We start from the raw sequence: 16409 nt of genomic DNA on the forward strand, positions 1-16409 counted from the left end.
CCGAACACAAACAAACCTGTTGGGTTAAACCAGACCAGTCCTGATAGGTCAGTGTTGTAAATAGTCCAAATTCAGCTGTTTTTAGCCAATTTTCAGTCCGTAACCCAGCACGTGTCTTTTTCGATAAACTGCATTTTTACACTAATAAAATCAAATTTATATCCTTAATATTTCATTTAAGTAATTACACCTACAGAAAGAATGTATGTGTTTGTTTCTGCTAATTAAATTGTATTTATTGTGACGTGTGTGCGTGCGTGTGTTTTTGTGGACGTCTTTAAGGTACATGTGTTCCTTTCTGTGGGCGGTGTGTGTGAGTGTTTGTGTGTGTAGTTGTGTTTAAATTTACCATATAATTGCACAATTTGGCATTATGAAAATAAACTCGCTTAATGGGAACACACCTATTTTGAAAAAAAATTCTCATTTTCCGATAAAATGTTTTGTCTCTCGGATGGAGTTTTTGGCCTATCGAAATTGATTTATTTAGCAAAATAAACACTTTTTTCGCATCACACGAGTGACATGATCATGTTGCCAGTAGCGCAAAACAAGAAGAAGAAGAAGAAGAAGAAGAATTAGTTTTTTTTAAAACAAATCATTTATTTACAATAATAAAGTGCACAGAATACAAATAAAAACATAACATACACATATACAGGACAGGCTTTTTTAAGAAGAAGAAGAAGAAGAAGAAGAAGAAGAAGAAGAAGAAGAAGGAGGAGGATGAGGAGGAGGAGGAGGCAGGACGTATAGGAGGATCATGGCGCGGTATGTTTTTAATGACTTATCCCATGAACAAACTTATTCACATGTGATTTTAATTGCCTTTCTTATTTAAAGAAATGCAATTCTGAAATTGTGTTTTTCAACATTAGCGGAATATAGACAAAGTTTTGCACATATTTGTAGTAGGAACACGGCTTGTGTGTACTTGTTTAGCTATTCTTTTCATGACCATTTCTGGCATTACTAACCTTTTAAAGGCGAACAGACGTAAGCCCAGTCATACTACGGTGGACCTCCTTGTTAGGGTTGAGGATTAGCTTTACCGGTAGGGTGTGATTTAAGTTTGAGTTAAGGTTAGAGTTAGAAATAAACCCATACTGGTTGGGGTTAGGAGAAAACGTATGGATTAGGCATAAATGGAGTTATTAAAATGAATGGAAGTCAATGCAAAATCCTAATATGGGTGGAAATACAAACCTGTGTGTGGGGGAGGGGCGCGCGCGCGCGCGCGCGTGCGTGCGTGTGTGTGTGTGCATATGTGCATGATCAGAAAGGTTAAGACAGGAAAAACCCTGGCCATTGTGCGGCAGTGACCCCTCAAAATCAATGTGACAGACCGGTTGATTGGCTGGAGGGTCCTGTCTCTCTGCACATAATCCCTCAAGGTAGACCCTCAGCCAGTCCTGCTGTGCTCGTGTGTGTGCGTGTGTGTGTGTGCATTTATGTATATGGATGTATCTGGGCTTGTCTGTGTGTCTCTCTTCACCTAATCCCTCAGGATTGACCAACAGCGATGGGATTGGGTATTAGTGCAGTTACAGGGGGTCAAGCCTGCTGGTGCGTGTGCGTGTGCGTGTGTGTGTGCATGACTGAGAGAGCTTGAGTGTGAGAGATACTCCACGGTAGCCCAATTAGACTGCAGAGTGCCCATGTTCCTCTCAGGCTCAGTAACGTGTAGAGGTACTGGGAGGCTTCAGGAGCCAGGGGAGCGTTGGAGTTAGCCTGGGTGAGGCGGGGGAGGCAGATTTTTACGGCAGATTTGAACGGATAACCCGGTCGGGGCGAAATTGGACGCAGGCATCTGGATTTGACCTCCAACCCTCAGTGTGACCCACGGGTCGCTGTGGGGTTGCGGGGCACAAAGCAGAGCGCTGACCCTGCACAGGTCAAGCATGCGGGCTGCTGAAAGGACGCCTTTGTGGGGGCCTGGCATACTCACTATTTCCCATGAGCACCAAGGGACCATGTCTGCCCAGGAAACCGACCCAGAGAGTCAGAGGAGGTGTGTGTGTGTGTGTGTGTGTGTGTGTGTGTGTGTAGGTGTGTGTGCGTGTGTGTGTGTGTGTGTGTGTAAGTGAGGCTGGAAAACCGTAACTGATTTTGTTTATATATCTGCCTGTTTGCCTCCTGATTATCACTGACTGAAAATTTCTCCTGATTTTGATTTACCGCCAAACGCCTTGCTGGTTGTTTGATTTTTTTTTCTCTGTATGTTGGAAACCACTGAAGGATTCTGGAACATCAGGTTAAAAATAGCAACGCAAATTTGCTGTCTAAGTTCCAGTTGAGGGATGATGTTTTGGAAAACTTAAAACACATTCCAGTTTCTTTACATTAAGATCAAATCCAGGTTCTCTTAAAGCCTGAGAAGTTTAATCATATACATCTATCTATCTATCTATCTATCTATCTATCTATCTATCTATATATATATATATATATATATATATATATACACACACACACACACACTCCTGCTTGTGTTGGTAGAAGGAAGAAGGAGATGCAGTTTGGATCTTCGGGTGCGCCTGTGGTTGTTGCTTGTGTACATCTGTTAGCGCCTCCTTAATGAGCGCATGCACATTCCCTCCAGTCCTGTGTGTGGCCCTCAGAGAGCCAGAGCGAAGCCCCTCCCCCCTGCTCCAGTAATCACATTTAATTACGCACCAGCATTAGATGGCTTATGAATAGGGTTTTTAGGCAGGCCTCTCACACAGAAATTGGCTGCATCCAGCTGAACATTACCCACCTTTGTCCCGCTTATCCCGTTATATTCTATTAAGACTTTGTCATTTGTCCATCATCAAAGCACCACGTTGCAGTGCTAACAACTGCGGGACTAATGCTGCGCATTAAAAACCGGGGGAACAACGGCCGTTTTCCTGCTTGAACGGCTAGTGTCTGCCCCGTTAATGAAGCACATGGGACCACACATCACACTCCGTCCACAATTACATAGCACCTAGTACTGCTGATGAAGGATGTTTATTCTAGAGAGTTTCCTCCACCTGAGCCAATCTGAGTCTGAAATGTGGAGCAGCTTCTTCTTGCATTTACAGATTTTCTTGTTAATCTCTCAGGAGATTCTCACAGTTTTAAGATGCTAGATGATTCAGGTTTGCATTGAGGATGGTGTAGTCAGATTTCTCTACTGTTTGGATCTGCAGCATGCATCTCCAGTATATGATTTATACTCTGCCCTGCATAAGTATTCACATCCTTTAAGCTTTTATCTATTTTGTCCTTCAACAACCACAAACTTTTGTCTTAACACCTGATGATCCTGTAGACTTGGTTCAATGGAGGACCAAAAATGCAACATCTGTTACATTTTCAGCTGCTGTTGTTCAGTTTCACACTGCACTTTGTCAAACTTATTAAAAATCCTGTTCACCTCCTCGCCTGTGGGAGCGCTGCACCAAGAACCACTGAAGGAAACAATACAAAAACCTCTGAAGAAGACACTGAACGCAACTTCCTCCTTCGCAAAATATAAACAAAAATGAAGTAGCATCAGATTTTAGCTGTTGGAGTATTTCTCCTTTGTCGATGATAAAAGACCATAAACCATTTCTCCTGCTAGCGTTTGTTTTGGTTGTTTTTACCCAAAATGCAATGCGCTGTAATCCGCTTCCTGCTTCTGGTGCGGTCTTTAAGATTGTCCGTTTAATCATTTAATTATTAGTCAATCGATAATGTCAATCATCTTCAGATTAACTCATTAATAGATGTCTTGCATCCTTGTAGCAAACAGATCAGGGAAACAGTTCTAGGGAAGTTTTAGGTATAGTTGGGTTCTAAAACAACATCAAAAGTCCTGAAAATGGAGAAATTGTGGTCCAGCTGCAAACCTAAAGATGTGACTGTCTGCCTTGAGCAGTGGGGCAAGTGGGGGAGATGCAGAGATTCACAGCTCGGGTGGGAGAATCAGATGTTGAGAATCTGTCAACAGTCCAGCTATTGAATACACGCGTAACAAATCAGACTTTTATGGAAGAGTTGTGAAAGGTAAGTCACTGTTGAAAGAAATTCATAAAATGTTCTGTATTTTGCCACAAGGGCACAATAAACATATGGAAATCAGTGCACTGATCAGTTTCAGCCACAATCGTTTTTCTTTAGCTCTTTTGCCTGCATCCAAAATGTTTTTTGCGGCAGAAAGTTCTGCACACTGACCCGAACACAGCATCCATATTTTGAAACACGGTAGTGACAACATCATGCTGTGTCAATGCTTTTCTTTTGCAGTGACAGGTAAGCTGGTCCAAGCTGAATAGGACATGGAAAGAGGTAAATATAGGATGAATAGTCATCAGAGGCTGCAGAAGATTTGAGACAGAGGTGGAGGTTCAGCTTCCAGGAGGACAATGACCTCAGACATACCTGAAGCCCCAGTGGAATGGTTTAGGTCAAAGTGTGTTCAGATGTCAGAAAGGTCCAGACCGAGACTGGCCATCGCCTTCCTATTCCGCTCAATTCAAATCTGTCCCGTATACTTCGATTCCCTCCGTTAGATTTTCTACCAGGCCAATCAGCAAACAGAAGAAGTTGTGAACGATAACTTGATTTTCTGTGCTGTTTTACGAATTGTAGTTTGCCTGTAGTTTTATCAATGGCAGCATAGGAAATGAATTAAGCCTTTCAGTCTGTGTTGGCCATGCTTCCAAATACTGTTTTAACATTAACAGCCGCCTTCTGCGGATCGGCAATTTCTCTCTTCGCAGTGGAGGGCAGTTGTTTACAGCGCAGTCAATCTATTTGCAGAGAGCTTCATAGCGCCAAGCTGCAGTATTACGTCACAGGCAAATGTTAGCGATTGGATAAAGTTTAAAATGTTAACAGAGTCCACCACTCTAGGAAGCAATTGCTTCTCCACAACCAAATCCAAATCCTATGGACGAAGTAAACGGGTAGAACAAAGGGCTGGGTTTTACCAGGCTAATCCAGACCTAAAGCTAACTGAAACTCCATTACTTGGAAGTGCACGTTCACATGTTTAAATTGAGATATTTGGCCAAGAAGAATGGATACACTTCAAGATGTAGAAGTGCAAAGCTAGTAAAGATACATCACTAAAGAAAATGTGTCTTTTCTTTTAGAGCGGGGAATGATTACAAATCTAAGTCATATTTCAAGAGATAAAGCTAAAATTCCAACAAGACATTCTGAGGTTTGTGGTGATGTTGTGTGGCACTGCATCAGCAGAAAGCTCTGTCTTTACATGAACCAACCATATGCAGAGAAGGTGAATGTAAAAATTCCAATACTTGCCAGGTATCTATCGCTGCTTCAAGGCCAGGATTGATTAAAAAAAAACTTTCAAAAGCTCCACAGGTGCCTCTGCGCTACCTTCAAACTCCTGCAAAGTTTCCAACATGTTGCAGTTCAGAAGCAACGCACCGCACTTGAAACCGTCTTGTCACCTTCAATTTTGGCTTTTCAGCCGCTTCTTTTGACAGAAAAGCAGACCAATTTTCTACTTTAGAGAGAGAGGCTCACACACGCTGAGCCAGAGCCTAAACTGACCATAAATCCGGGGTGTTTTTAAAAGGCCAGACTCATAAAGCGAAGAGGTGACAGAGCGGCACTTGATGGCTCAATATGGCTCTCATCTTTCCGCACATGGTCTTGAATGTCAGGCGCGGTGTAAGGGCCCACATGGAGCTGGATGTATATTTCTGCACGCTGTGATAACTGCACCAGAATACTCCCGTTAGAGTCATGCATCCATACTCTATACCACAATGTCTAACGCATTGGTTGCATACGGAGGGGTTGTAATGTGTTGTATACCGCCTGGGCCATCTGTGTGTGTTAACACACACTGAGCCTGAGCGTTGTGAATAGTGTGTTTGACTTGAACAGAATGACTGTGGGGATTCATGCTGGGCTTCCTCTATTAAACTCTGCAATAAGGCCGGCTGTGTGCGAGGGCGCTGACGTTCCTGCCCACCCCGGTGATCTACAGCCTGTGCGTTCACACTAAATTCCCTACCTGTTCCCCCATGATCTACGGCTTCGGAGAGATGCTTTATATGCCTCGTACGGACATTTGTGTGCATTTGCATGTGCTTGAATCAATGTTTGTGAGCGGGCGCGCCCAACTTGGGCGCGTGGGGCTTGCAAGCATCGCAGCAGGCCTCAGATGGCGGAAGGTTTTTTGGGGTTTGGCACACGGAGGAGGAGCGATCCGAAGGCAGACAGAGGAGGGTTTTGAATCTGAACGGCTACTCTGAACCGATGCAGACCTCGGATCGGAGGTGGTGATACTTTACAGTCGGGTGGGGGCAGCGACTGAAGGAGGGACTCAGTGAAGTGGTGGAAACGGCACGGCTCCATACATCTCCGGTTAATTGACGGCGTCCGAGGCCGCAGCGGAGCTGAGAGCCAGGAGGGACGGCGCTTTCCTCAGGTTTCCTCCGCTGCTCCTTCTCCTCTGCTGCAGTTCTGCGGCTGCTCAGCCTGAGACAGACGCTGCCTTTGAAATGCTGCTTTATGTGGTTCTCTGGTGCCAGCAGCATCATTAGGATTTTAGGAGAGGCACTTAGCACATGAACAGCCAGGTCCTTACTCAGAATATTGGGATTCTGTCTTCTTCCTTTTTTCTTTTTTTTATTTATTGCTGTACTGATTTATAACAGAAACAGTATAGTCAAGAAACAGAATGTCCTAATCAAATCCAGAAAAGAACATGACAGAAGTCTAGTATTATTGAACATTATGGAGTGGGGGATTTCCTGAAGCTTATATTCAAAAGACAGAGGCCTTTTCTCAGTAATGGTACAGAGGAGCAGTCATCCTATCCTTTCATAATTTGGAAACTTTCTCAATTTTTTTTATCTCAAAAAGCACAAACAATACAATTTGAAATATTTATTATGTACAAAATTGTACTAATAAGTATTAATGTGTTTAAAGCTGCAGTATTTAACTGTTATAAAAGATATGGTTTTTACATATTTGTTAAAACTATCACTAAGTCGTGAAGTTTAACATGCGACAGATAATCTGTGGAAAGATCAACTTCCTCCCTGTCCTGCTACTAAGGTCTAAAAATACCTACCACACCCTAACAGAGCCATAATGAAGGTCTTTATAGCTGCCAATCACACTTGTGTACGTGCTACTCAATATGCTAATGGCGGAGAAACAGCTTACTGATAAGAAAACAGATCATTTGCTATGCCATGCTAACTAGCCTGAGCATTCATGGCAGGCTCCAATGTGGGGAACGAGCTGTAGGGTAGCACAGAGCAAAGGGAAGGGTGTGATGAATGTGTACACAGGCATGATTGGCTGCACTAAGACCCTCGTCCTGGTTCTGATTGGTTGTTACTGAATGGGAGCAGTGTATTTCTGTAGATGGCAATAGGAGCAGAGGGAGGAGGAAGAAGAGCTCAAGTTGTTTGGGACTTATACTGTCAACATGTTGAAAGTTACAACAAATATGTAAAAATATTTTTTAATAAAAGTTACAAACTGCAGCTTTAAATCTATTTAATATATTAGCATATATAAAAGCTAATATGTAAAGATTTTGATACCTGAAAAGTAATAAAACATTGATTCCTTGTTGATCCAAAGAAATGCCATCCATCCGTCTGTGGTGGCAAAGGACCTAGCTAAGATCCTCTGTAACTTCTAGATTCAAACATACGTATTAGTAATGGCCAACCAACCATACATTGTTATTTATCATTAATAAGCAGCAGAGGACAGTGATGTGATCGACATGTCCATCCCCAATGATGGAAACATCAGGAAAAAGGAACACAAGAAACTGAAGAAATGCCAAGGACTCGGAAGAGCGAGAACGAGCCTGGCAGGTGAAAACAGTCAGTGCTGCTTCTTTTGAACATGTTGGGCAAGGAAAAAAAAACAGCTTCAGGTGGGTTGTTAAAATTTGGTCTATTAAAAATGTATAACATTACCATTGACCAGGTCGTGTCAATCAGATTGCAGATTAAACTGGTTTGAATGATTTCCTTCTTTCCCCTCAGTAATACTGATAAAATCACACCTGCAACCCGTTTCTAATCAGCCATCTGTTCCTTGTTCAGTAATCAACCTCCTCAGTATGTATACAACTTATTTTCAGTTCCTCTTTGCTGGTTCCTCCCATCTATTCTCTTACTTCCCTGTGGTCTCTGGTTCCTGATATTTTTTGTTCTGACATGGCTCCCTGTGCTCCTTGTGATTTTTGTAAATCTCTGTCATTTTTTCATTAAACATTTTTCAGGATGATTCATGCTCCCAACTCCAGTCAGCATTTTGGTCCAACCTCAAACTCTTGCTTTATTACAGGATTATTGTCATTCTTTACCGCCATGCAGTCTAACAAATTCAATAAAAAGACTTCAGCTGATCCACAATGCTGTGGCAATTGTGATCATAAAAATTAAGAAGAGAAATGAGATTTCTCCAATGTTAGCTTCTCTTCATCGATTCCCTGTTCAATGAAAAATAACATGAACAATTTTCCTCCCATATAAATCCCTCAGTAATCACTCCTCTTTTCACACTGCAAGGTGCAAGGTTTCTAGAATTTCTAAAAGTAGGCAGAACGGGAAGCAGATCAAGTTTTTAACATGGCCTAAGAATTTTTTTTCTGCTCAAGACTTTTTAAATAATTTCAAAAATCTATCACACTCATCTTACTTTAAACCACTTTTTTTAGGTTCAGTGTTACTAGCAACAGAGTAGATAATGGGTCAGCATGATCACAGCTTCAACCAAAGAATCAATAAATCCTTTTAGAACCCATCTGGAAACATGACAAGAGTTAAGAGATCTCAAATCATATGCAGATTTAAAGAAATTTGAGAAAGTACATTTCTTTATGGTATTTATTCAGAGGAGAAAGTGCTAGTTTCATTAGCAGATTTTTTTTTACAAGTTTTTCATCAATATTAAGGAATTATTGACTCAAAACAAGCTCCTATACGTTTCTGAAAAATTAATTGTATGATAGTTTTTTCTTATCTCAAGTGTACTATTTGCACTAGAAACAAGACCAAAAATACTTTGTAAGATTTTGTGTTTTTGCTGTGTATCTTTAACATAATGTCCCAATGATTGAAGATTAAAGACACGTGGTTTAAATATTTGTATTTCTCCTGTCGGTGTCTTATAATTTTTTTCATCTTTCTTAACACCATATGTGTGTATGTGTGTGAAACAGGTGCTTATATCATTGTGGGGACCTAAGTCTGTCTACAGTGTGGGGTTGTGGGGACCGCTGCTGCTTGTGGGGACATTTTCTTGGTCCCCATGAGAGAAAATGCTGTTTTGGGGGTTAATCTTAGGACAAAGGTGTGAATTGACTTTTGGTTAGGATTAGGGTTATGTATGTGATGGTTAGAGGTAGTGTAAGGGTCAGGCTGTAGAAAATGAATGGAAGTCAATGTAAAGTCCCCACAAGATACAAAAACACGACTGCGTGCATGTGTGTAGGCGAGAGTTTCTGTTTGTGTGTATGTCTAAATACCTGACACCCTAAACAGGAAGTATCTCTTTTCTCCTAGCAAATATGATTTATGAACCTCAGCATTTAGCTCAATTAAGGGTCAGAATTTCATGTCTGACATGCAAACACCGTCAATTCCCAGAGCTGGACTTTGCAGATATGTTTCTAATCTTGTTCTCTTTTTTTTTCTTTTAAATCAAGGCTTGCAAAGTCTGGTCAAACACAGCTTCTCCACATAGTTTTCCACATTCCTCCTGTTTCTATGTTTTTTTTCCTTGAAAGATATGCCTTCCTCCTTCCCTTCTCTTCCTTTTCACATGCCTTCCCCGCCTCTGCTTGTTCTCCCTTCCTCTTCTTTTCTTCAGCTCTCATCGAAATTCAGCTGTGTAATTCCCTCTCCGAGGACACCCATTGATCTCTCCCCCTTCCTGCGCCGTTTGAGAAAACGCCGGGCGGGCAAAGCTCGGATTTTGAAACGTCAGAGAGGAGAGCGGAAGAGGAGGAGGAGAGGGAAGACAGAGGAGAACTGGAGAGCGAGGGCAGGAGAAAAGAAAAAAAAAGGTGTAGGGGCAGGAGGGTAAAGAAGTGGAGGAAGGGGACACACACACACACACACACACACACACACACACACACACTCCTCTGTTTGTAGATGCTGGAGAAGAAAAGACACGGGCTTTCCTCGTGATTGCATCTTCCGCCCCTTTTTTGAAGCACAGAGAGACAAGAGAGCAGCTATTTACTGGAGCCCACACATAATGGCCACTTTTATTTACTTTCATCCATTTAGCCTCTGCCAAGGACTCTCCAGCATGGGGGGCCAAAAACAGAAGCCATAGGTGTTTTACAAAGTACCAAACTCCCCTCCTTCTCCTCCTGCTGCTCTGTATGTGTGTGTGCAAATGTTCTCTCTTTATTTGCAGAAATATTACTACCAACCTTCCAGAAAGCAAGAAACTAAAACTGAGGTGACCCCCTCCTCCCATCAACTGACCGCCTCCTCAATCAACATGTGGGCTTTATATATATATATAGATATATCTGCATATATTGATAGTTATATATGGCCTGCTTTTAAAATCTCTTTCAGGCCAGAGCCCATCAACACACACTCCAGCAGATCACTGGACTGACATCAGAAAGGTCAGCGGTGCCATTCAGCCGGTGACGGAGCTGACCCCATGTCCTGAGGCGGGCTGGCGACCAACCAGGCCTCTCACTTCACCGCTGACCTTTAAGGGAGTCTCATTGCTACCAGACCTCGGGAAAATTAGGCTGCGGCTACAGAATTTCCTTCTTATCTGCAGATCACATTTTTGCTTATAGCATTAGCAAATGACATCCTTTCACTTCCTTTTGGTCAAACTAAAACCTTTAGGAAGCGGTATGAGATCTTGGCCCCTGTCCCCCTTTCAAAAAAAATATTTATCATTATGAAGCAAAGTTTGAGAAAGACATTTACAAAAACATTTCGCCCAAACTTTGACACTGAAGAATGGTGTGGTGTACGGATTTAGGAAACTATGAGCAAATTTTTTCTTTCCACTATGATTTTTTATTTGTCAAGACAGCAGAAATTAATGCCTGTAAAACTCTTTCTTACAATTAACTTAAATGTTTGCATTTTCTTGTCCTGTAGTTTTTTATTTTTATTACTAACTTACAATGTGAAATTAATTATTAAAATTGCTGCAGACAGGAACCAGGAATGTAAAACAGCCCTGCAACTTGAGGTGTTTGCATTTGTCTTATTTTATTATATTTTATTTTATTTTATTTATTAACCACCCTCAATAAATTACATTGTAAATAACTATTATATGGAAAATTTATGAAATTAATAATCTTTTTTTATTTTGTTGTTACTGACGCTCCCTTTCATACAGCGAAACCACAAAAGTACATCAATCCTCAACCTTCAATTCAAGTTGAAATATATTTCATTTTATTAGCCACCCTAACTATATTAGACTGTAAATTCTGTTAGATCAAAAGCCTTTGGTTCTCCTTTGGCTGACTTTATATTCTGCTGACCTTGTCTTTACCACACAGGTAAAAAACAAAGTTACAACAGAATCTTCACCAGGAGGATTTAAAAAAAATAATGTATTTTACTATTATTTTTTTTATTTTAATAACTATCCTCAATTTATGGTGTAGATACAGAAAGAGTGAAAGTCATCAATAATTTTCTGCTACAAGTTACAACAGAATCTACACCTGTAGGATTTAAATATTTATTTTATTTTAGTTCATTTTATTTTATTTTAACTAAGCTCACCAGTTTATGGTGCAGAGACTGTAAAAATGAACGTCATCAATACTTCTTTTTTTTGGCTGATAGAAAAATCAGACTCCTCACCTTATGAAACTGACTTAAGTACAATATAATCGTCACCTGGGAAATTTAAAATCTTTATTTTATTTCATTTAATTTACTGGCCTCACAAATTTATGGTGTAGATACTGTAAGAATGAAAGTCACCAGTACTTTTTTATTTTTTTTGCTGACACTGCCTTATCATCCGGTTCAAAACCAAATCAGAGCGGCTGGTTTACCTGGGGATCTAGCCTGACACGTCTGCTGGGATTTTTGATGTAATGACAAAGAGTTCTTTCTGTTTTGGAGGTCACATTGTTGCCTCCCTGTATTTCGCCGCCTGTGGACTCATCAGACTCCTCACCTTGTGAAACCGCATCTGGTGTGTGACTTATCACCCGGCTCTTGTGCCACACTTGTTTTCACTCTGCAAAAAGAGAAGCCATTTTCTCTCAAATGAAGCTCACAAGGGCCCGATCACAAGACAGAGAAACTTGTGTGTGTATTTGTGTGTGTTGGGGCTCTTGCTTCCCTTTCCTGTCTCGTTCTCTGTGTGCGCGTGTGTGTGTGTGTGTGCGTGCTGACAGTATGGTGACGGATGCCCCTCTTGCCTCATACTTGATGCCTTTAGTAAGGAGGCCTCCTGCATTCAAAAACAAATAAGCTGCCACATAAAGATCATTGCTCATTTCTTCTTGAGTCACTCAGTGACACGCACACAGATCACAGACACATTTTAAAGGAATCCTGTGTTTTCTATATTACATTTGCAAACCACACACACATACAAGTGTGCACCAGAGGCTAACATCTGTAAGGGATTTGTACAGTGAGATGATAGCCAATAATAAATAATGTGAACATTTGAAACTCATTTCAGTCTCCCTCTGGGTGACCCTAAACCAGGTCAGAGGAGCATATGTGTGTTTGTGCGTGTGTGTGTGTGTGTGTGTGTGTGTGCGCGCGCGCGTTTGCGTGTGTGTGTTTTGCAGGAGAAGAGGCTGAATGCACGTTGCCTCATTCCATGATTAATTTCTGGTTGCAATCAGATGAATCCCACAGGTGTTCCCAATTCCCGTTTTACTGCGAGTGTCCCCTCTCTCACCCTTCACCGTTTCCCCTTGCAGGATAAAAAACACACATTCGATCAAATCTCACCTGCTCATATGGAACCTTTAATAGCTCCAGTTAAAGAGATGCAGCTGACAAAAAAAACAGAAAAAAACACTTACTGCGGTTTAGACTGCGACCAGCAGGGGAGGCTGTGGCACATCCTTTAGAACTTGACTGAGTAACACAAAAGCAGCTGATGCTGCTGGTCAGAGGTCAGCAGACAAACTCGGAGAAGCACTAGGCATTCCAGCTGAGCTGATATGGAATTTCACAGAGGAGGGGAAAAAGTGCTGGTGGTTGGAGTTTACACTGACGGAGGATATGACTCCTCATCTGTCCGCCTCCTCCTCTAGCCTCTGACCTCTGACTCCTCCTCCTCTTCTTTTTAGGACGCCTGCTGCATATTTTGTTGTTGTCATGGCAGCAGAGGTTTGTTTGAGGCCTCAGCGAGATCATCTGTTATGTCACCTGACCTTAAACTGAACCTTCACACACACGTACATCTCAAGAGGGACCACATTCAAAAGAAGGCGCCATCTCCTGCCTCCTGATGTTGTGTATGTGTGTGGAATTTACTTTTAGTGGGTGTGTGCTGAACATTCAGTGCCTTGGCAAAAGTATTCATACCCGTTGAACTTTTTCCAGTTTCAGCTACAACCACAAGCTTCAATGCATTTTATTGTGATTTTGTGTGATAGACTTAAAAGTAGTGAATTAAGTAATTATAAAGTTGAAAGACAACAATACATGTTTTTCAAAAGTTCATGACAAATGTGCAAGAATGTGTTCTGGTCAGTGGAGACCTAGCCTGAATTGTTTGGCCAACATCCATAAAACCTAACATTGCACATTACCCTGAACGCATCATACCACGATTGTGGTGGTATCATGCTATGGGGATGGTTTTCCCCTGCAAGGGCAGCAAACATGGTTAGAGTTGATGGAGAGATGCTTGAAGCTTAAGTGAGGATATTGTTGGTAGAAAACCTGTTAAAACCCTGCAAACATTTTTGACTGGGGCTGATGTTCACCTTTCAGATATACAACAATCCAAAGCTTACAAACTGCAAAATTTATGTTCACGGGAGGGATCTGTCTAATCTGGTAAAGTTTAGCTTTTTTTGCAATAACGGGCAAAAATTTTAGTCTCTGTGTGTTCAGAATGTCTTAAGACATACCCCCAAAAGACTTATTTGTGCAAGTAATAAACCCAATGTAATGTTGCTTCTACCTAACAATTATGGAACACTTTGTGTTGGCACTGTGTGCAGGACTTTATTCCGCATGGAGGAATGTGGTGAGCTGAAACACAGCCATGGCAAGTGGAAGAAGGCAGGTTAAATCTGAGCTTCTCACAAATCGTGCCTCGTAAACACGCCTACAGACACATACATATTTGTTCTTATATTTGCATGCAGACAGTAGTGCATTTCATGGCTTCTCGAACCTGCAACAGTATGAGCATACTTCAAGAAAAATTGACCCAGTGCTCCTGGGTCCTGTGTTCACAGGGGGTCCCCGCAGGTCGAGTGTGCTGTCCACTTCTGGACCCCGGAGTGTATAAAAACAAGCGTACACACACTGCTTTCACATCTGCTTTGGTCATCTGTCCACTTTCCAGTGGCCCCTCCTCCAGTGCTGACGGACTCTTACCCGTATGCATTAATTCCCCCTGCACCATTGTAATGCCGCTGCTCCTCACCCCTCTCTCTATCACCGACAGAGCAGCTCACCATGTGAGTATGATGAATGGGCCATTCTGCACCGGAAGCACACGTTCGAAACCTCCCCTGCCACTGTGGGCCAGCTTCATAGACACATACACACACACATGTGTTTCCTCCCTAAATTTCTCTCACCCCTCTTCAGTCTGTTATCCTCTCCCCTCCTTTCCTCCCCTCCTGACCTCACAGGCCTCCTTCCTTCCTGCTCGCCACATCTCCTCTGCCTTCACGCACAGGATCCTGATGATATGGGTGTGAGAGAGAGGGACTACAGACTGTCTTGTCTGTAGCATTTAGTGTTGCACACACGCCCGCAGCTCTGCTTGTGTTTATGTGCTGCAGTTGCATTTAATTCACTGTAGCTTCACATGTGCATGCATCAAGCTAAAGTATTACGAGTCATTTCAAGAAAAAAACAAAGAAGCCCAATAGTTTCTCTAGCGCTTCTTTATTTCACAAAAGAAACAAAGCACTGAATGCACCCCTGTTAATACAACAGAAACATTTATTACAGTATTATACAGGTTTTATAGTGCAAAAAAAAAACACTCATTTGGCATATTGTTTTTGAAATCAGCCAGAGGAGAAATGCTGGAACTCCAGGTGGCCCTAAACTAATTAAATGAAGAATCATTATGCGTCTTTTTGAGATGCATATAAAGCCCAATAGATGCAGAAGTCTAAAAAAAATAAAAAAGTAATTTTGTCCTGAAAACTACAGTCTAAGCATTGAAGAAAAAGGGAGGAAAAAAAGAAAAGAAAAAAAAGACAGACAAGTTTCATTTGCAGCCAAAACATTTGTAGTGGAATTAAACATATGGATGCCACAGGGCAAAGTGAAGGCTGGAATATATTAGAGCGGCACAATGTTACACTAACCCTGCAGTATCTTACACCGCTCCCAGAGATTAATGGAATAAAGAGGAGAGAGAAGGATTGAGTGTTCCTCCTGTCTTTCTTGGGCCACTGCGAAATCAATATTTCGCCATGATACACGGCTCTCGCTTTTGGCCGCAGATTTACTCCCAGATACACTCATCAAAAGCCAAATATCGGGTCTCCTGAGTTGAGGTCCAGCTTCAGAGCTAACCAGACGGATCTGTTTGGAATTGTAGTATTTGATTTGTTTAGAAATCTGCTCGTTTGAGGCTACCTGTATTTTATAATAAGCCCAAACTGACATTGCCTGCAGTAGTTTTTTTTTTTTTTTTTTCCGCACACACTCCTACATGGGAGTGGATCATCCTCTACAGAAAGTATTATCTTTCCAGTTCCAACTCGTCTCTTAAACCATATTAACCCGTCTTCTTCTCTTAAACTGTTAAAAAAAAGAAGTTAAACAAAATCCATGCCTAAAATATTGAAGCACATCAGCAAAGCGAATGCAGATGAACAAATCTAGAAAAAACTTTTAAAAATGAAAAGCGGGTTTGTTGTTTTATGCCCTTTCAGGAGAGAGCTGAACTGAGAGCTGCATAGATTCTGTTTGGCGTAAAGCCTGTAGTTTGCATACATTTGAGTCTCCTTTAATCTTTAAAACCTGATGAAACAAATAATTTTCCAAAAATTCAGATTTATGTAAAATACTATTTTTATGTGCTTTTAATATGACAAATTTTTGAAATCCTTTTTTGTTGCATCCTAATTAATATATTAGGTTTTTATTGTCATTTATTTATAAAAGTCATAAAGAAATATTTTGTATGCATTATAAAAATGCTTTAAAGTTTTACTGTTTTAAAAAGTGAATACAAATTTCTTCAACTCATTTTGAATT

At 41.3% G+C, this 16409-nt stretch overlaps 1 long non-coding RNA gene across 1 annotated transcript; it reads left to right on the forward strand.

The window, feature by feature from the left end:
* The first annotated feature begins 704 nt into the window (after window positions 1–704).
* LOC107837351 (uncharacterized) lies at window positions 705–11204 on the forward strand. The gene is made up of 2 exons (XR_001663374.1): window positions 705–771; window positions 9841–11204. It is a non-coding gene; the product is annotated as an uncharacterized LOC107837351 (long non-coding RNA).
* Window positions 11205–16409: the final 5205 nt, after the last annotated feature.

Source organism: Poecilia formosa, unplaced genomic scaffold (assembly GCF_000485575.1).
Source record: "Poecilia formosa unplaced genomic scaffold, Poecilia_formosa-5.1.2 Scaffold4, whole genome shotgun sequence".
In the NCBI taxonomy this organism is placed as follows: domain Eukaryota; kingdom Metazoa; phylum Chordata; class Actinopteri; order Cyprinodontiformes; family Poeciliidae; genus Poecilia; species Poecilia formosa.